This window comes from Bison bison, unplaced genomic scaffold (assembly GCF_000754665.1).
Source record: "Bison bison bison isolate TAMUID 2011002044 unplaced genomic scaffold, Bison_UMD1.0 scf7180017864117, whole genome shotgun sequence".
Taxonomy (NCBI): Eukaryota; Metazoa; Chordata; class Mammalia; order Artiodactyla; family Bovidae; genus Bison; species Bison bison.
Genome location: NW_011494689.1, coordinates 329,583 through 334,982, shown reverse-complemented (window position 1 = coordinate 334,982; position 5,400 = coordinate 329,583). Strand labels below are relative to the sequence as shown.

At 43.5% G+C, this 5,400-nt stretch overlaps 1 pseudogene; it reads right to left on the bottom strand.

Moving 5' to 3' along the window:
• Positions 1 to 1,171, bottom strand: part of LOC104988190 — an 8,995-nt pseudogene extending 7,824 nt beyond the window's left edge.
• Between the last annotated feature and the right edge of the window lie 4,229 nt (positions 1,172 to 5,400).

Genomic DNA, 5,400 nt, shown 5'->3' with positions numbered 1-5,400 from the left:
CTCACAATTTCATTGGTCTGATCTTTGGCACAGAGAAGAGAAAGGACAGAAGAACCCCCACCGGCTTGTGTAACAGCTACTGGGGCTCAGCAGATAGCGCCTTTGGGACATGCTGAGGAGTAGCCTCTCCAGAGTCCCTCAGTTGTGCCCCCTGCCACCCGCCTGTCGCGGGAGGTTCAAGGAAACAAGAAATGAGAGATTGTAAAGGTCCCTCCAGCCATAGGAGCGAGGACCTCTTACCTTAATAGGAGGTCTTCTGGAATCTCAGACTGGGCTGCGTGAGCTTTCTGCTGAGTTCGTTTTTCGCTGTCCCGGTTTCCAGCACGATGGGCCTTCCCCTGGGCTGGGTTTCTTCGCCTTCTGCTTCTAGCTCGGGAGCTTTGCTGTGTTGGGCTCCTGCTGTGCTTGGCCTCTTCCACGCAGAGGTTGTTTCAGCCAGGTTAAATCTGAGTCACGGCACTATAGATGTCACGCGAGTGTATGTTCCTCGGTTCTTTGTCTTCGTCACAACAAAGATTTGGAGCGACGGACATTAAAGCCCTCGGTGCGTCACAGCTCTCGGGTCTTGGACAAACCATGCTACAGCTCTTAGGCAAATCAGTGTTACAGCTCTATTTTATTTAGAAGATAGCAGGAGAGAGAGAGAGCGAGAGAGAGAAAGAAAAGAGCACACGCACATGGGAGAGTCCGTGAGAAAGTGCTTTGGCTCTTCCTTTCATATGTTTTTTGCTCCACCTGGGCCTACCCTAGGCAAATTGGGCTTAGCCAGGAGTGCTGTTTGTTCTGCCTGAAGTCTTCACTCTGGGCCTCGGACCTTCCTTTGACCTTCCTTGTCTTTTAGCCACCGCCATTTTGGACTCCTTTTCCCTATTCTACCTACCTAACAAGAATCTTCTCTTGAGACAGCCCTCTTTGGTTCCACAACTCTTCCGTCCACCTTTTGTGGCCTTGCATTCATGGCCGCATCCACCTCCCCCACCGTGGCGTATGTGACAAACCGGAAGCCTCTGGAGCATTTGGTATTTGGATCCCTCATTACCACACAGTCTGTGAGCATTCCCCATTGCTCAAAATGGCTCCTTAGACTCTCATCGGTTGTTTCAAAGCTCAGTCCTCCTATGAAGAGCTTCTGCAGCTGTTCGGGCTCTTTGAGAGACTCTGATTTAGACATGATGGCAGTGGAGGCGGGGAAGACTTCAACGATGCTTTCTCGGAGTGTCCACGGGCAGGAAGGTGAAGCCTGGTTTCAATCTTTGGTTGAGGATATGAGATCTTGCTTCAAGCCACTCCTGGCCAAGGCCACCCAAGGTCAGAAACAGAATTAGAAGTAGAGCTTGAAGATGTGACTTCATTGCTGTAGTTTCATAAGAAAATCTTAACGAAGGAGGAGTTGCTTTCTGATGAGTGAGCAAAAGAAGTGGTTTCTTGAAATGGAATCTACTCCTGGGGAAGATACTGTGAAGATTATTGAAATGACAACAAAGGATTTAGACTACAATACAAATATAGTTTCCCTGGTGGCTCAGATGGTAAAGAAACTGCCTGCAATCCAGTAGACCCAGGTTCAATCCCTGTGTTGGGAAGATCCCCTGAAGAAAATGGCAACCCACTCCAGTATTCTTGCCTGGAGAATCCCATGGACAAAGGACCCTAGTGGGCTACAGTCCATGGGGTCACAAAGAATTGGACATGACTGAACGACTAACACACACACACACACACACACACACACACCCCAACATAGTTGATAAATCAGTGCTTTGAGAGGACTGACTCCAGTTTTTAAAGAAGTTCAACTGTGAGTAAAGTGCTATCAAACAACATTGCAGGCTAGATAAATTGTTCTTGAAGGGAAGAATCATTTGATGCTGCAAACTTCATTGTTGTCTTATTTTAAGAAACTGTTGAAGACACATCAAACTTCAGCAGCCACCACCCTGGTCAGCTATCAAGGCAAGATCCTCCACTAGCAAAAATATTATGACTTGCTGAAGGCTCAAATGATGGTTAGCATCTTTTAGCAATAACGTGTTTTTATTAAGGTATATATATATATATTTTAGAAATAATGCTTCACACATTTAATAGACAACAGTACAGTATAAACATAACTTTTATATGCACTGGGAAACAAAAAAAATCATGTGACTCAGTTTATTCCAATGTTCACGCTATTGCAATAATCTGGAAATAAAGCCATAATATCTTCAAGGTAAGCCTGTATACATTTTTTGCTTGCATTTTGTCCACTTTTAAAATTTGGTTTTAGAAAGAGAGTTCACTAAAACAATTTTTTTCTCTTGCTGCTAAGTTGTTTCAGTCGTGTCCAACTCTGTGCGACTCCATAGACAGCAGCCCACCAGGCTCCCCCTTCCCTGGGATTCTCCAGGCAAGAACACTGGAGTGGGTTGCCATTTCCTAATTCAAAGGATCCATCATCTGGTCATCGATGAGTAGGATCTTCATCTTAAATAGCAACTCAAATTAATGCATTTCCATGGCTTACATCTCAAAATAGAGTATGCAGCCTTCACAAGACCCAGAAAGTTTACTCCTAGAGTTAGTCTAAGAAAGTACAAGCCTTCGGTGCTACAGGCAGTAGCACCTGGTGTAGTGAAAATGGTGTCTCTAGTTTCCCAGGAGAATGTGAAATGCCTCCAGTGACAGGCCCACTAATCTGTGATACCAGGTAATGGTGCTACTGGAATGGCATGTTTTAAACAAACACTGAAAAAGCAACAAAAATTAAGTTGACAGAAACCCCTTACAGACTTGGACTCCTGAAAAATTCCCCTGAGAGCTGGCTATTGGGTTGACCCACGAAGCTGCACCCTGGTAAGTGTAAGTGTACTCTCTGGATGGTGGAGACCACAGAGAATATTCTTGTTGGTTACAAAGCCAAGCTCTCAGGATATAGAAAAAGACGAAAGGAAAAATCTCAGCTTGTCTTTACATAGGAAACCCACAGCAAAGTTTGTCTAAACAAATGCCAGTCTGATGAGAACCATTAACTTCCCAGTCTGTGAGGCCAGTTTGAACATCAGGCTATGCCAGTGTTCTGCCCCATAGTTTTTCCTCCTTATGACAATGACAAAAGACAAAGACAAACAGTGACCATCTCTGAGAAGAAAAGGCTCAATGCCAGGGTCACTATGTCCAGGGAACTAATTCTGAAAGTATTTTTTTTCAGGTAATTTAAATTTAGAAAGAGAGAAAAGGGACTCTCACAACTTCCTTTCCACTTAATCCTGCAGGCAGATATCCAGGAGTTTGCTGGATAAGAAATCCCACTTTCTGCCAGCTTTTGTCAGGTGTCCCAGGATCTCTCAGCTACAACAGCCTCTGGGAAAGAGGAGTCTGGGCAGTATCATGCTGATTGTGCCAGTTGCTGGGGATGGGAACATGTCCCTCCTACCTCTCTCAAGTTCTTTTGGCTATTCTAATAAGTAGGTTAAATGCAGATTAACAGGAATAAGGGGACGGATTTACTTTGTGTATATAGAGGTCTCATAGAAAAAGGAGCTGATAAGTATCCACCTTGCAATGCAGGGAACACCAGTTCAATTCCTCATCTGGAAGATCCCACATGCTTCCTGGCAATTGAGCCTGTGCTCTATCTGATACTGAGAGAGATTGAAGGCAAAAGGAGAAGGGGGCAGCAGAGGACGAGATGATTACATAGTACCACCAACTCAGTGGACATGAATTTGAACAAACTCTGGGAGATAGTGAAGGACAAAGGAGCCTGGTGCGCCACAGTCCATAGGGTTGTGAAGAGTCAGACGTGACTTAGCAAAAACAACAACCTACAACTACTGAAGCCCTGTGCACCTAGAGCGTGCATTTCGCAATAAGAGAAACCACCACAATGAGATGCCCTAGCACCGCTACTAGAGAGTAGCCGCCCCACCCTCTCTGCAGAGAGAGAAAGCCTGTGTGTAGCAATTAAGACCCAACTCAGCCAAAAATAAACATTAATTAATTAATAATAAAAGAAGTAGGACCTACGAAGTGTCCAAGGCAGGTAGCTGTTATACTGATGAGATTAAAAAAGCACACACACACCAAAAAAAGCACAATATATTTGTGAGGAATGGACAGAGCTAAGAAACTTAGTCTTAGTAAAGAATCTAAACAGAGTTTGGGCTTGGGGCAGTTGCTTAGTAAAGAAATAACAAGGGTAGTTTTACAGCCTTCTCAGCCCTGGTTTCCTTATCTCTGGGGATAAAGATATCTCTCTGCCTCCTAGACGGGGAGGAGACCTTTCGCATGGGATATTTATTTACTGCTTTCTGGGAAACAAAGAAAAGGATCAGAGTTTCTTTTTTGCACTGGCTGTTTCTTTGTAATTTTAATTCAAAATAATCAATATGTCACCTTGATGTATTCTGTGCTGGCCTGCCCTAGTCCCAACAGGGTCACTGTTACCTGTCAACAACAGAATTCTGGGAAAATTGTAAAGGTTGGTCATGGTCATGAACCAAAACCTCAAGTGCCCTTTGGATACCTTTAGATACTCCCCTAACTTCTACACTCCATGGGATTTAAATGTTTTAGTTATTTTATGTAGAGTTTCAGGATGAGTTGTATCTAATAGCACTGTATCTTTGCCAAAGGGGCTTCCCTGGTAGCTCAGCTGGTAAAGAATCTGCCTGCAATGCAGGGAACCCCAGTTTTGATTCCTGGGGCAGGAAGATCCCCTGGAGAAGGAAATGACTACCCACTCCAATATTCTGGCCTGGAGAATTCCATGGACAGAGGAGCCTGGCAGGCTATGGTCCATGGGGTTGCAAAGAGTCGGACAGGACTGAGCCACTTTCACTTTGCCCAAGAGCTACAGCTTTACAGTTGCTAAAAAAGCTGCTTGGTTTAGATTCTTCTTCTAAGGGCATCCCAACTTTAATATCAAGTGATTGAGGCACAAGCTTTATGGGAACAATTATAAAAGAACTCTCTATGGTGTTACCTCTTACTCAAAAACTGAAGGCAACAAAAAAACAAATTAATAAATAATAGCAAAAACAGAAATAAAGAAAGCTGTCCTTTTTTCATACACAATCTTCTGGAAATTCTGTAAAGGACTAACAGCATCCTTAAATTATTATTAGCAATATTGGTGGATGGACCTAGAGATTGTCATACTGAGTGAAATAAGTCAAAGAAAAACAAATATCATATGATGTATCTCTTATATGTGGAATCTTAAAAAAAGGTACGAATGAATTTATTTATAAAACAGTAACAGATGCAATGGACATAAACTTGGGCAAACTCTGGGAGATGGTGAGGGACAGGGAAGCCTGACATGCTTCAGTCCATGGGGTCATGAAGAGTTGGACAGGACTTGGCGACTGAACAACAGCAGAGTTACAGACTTAAAAAAAAAAAAAAATATATATA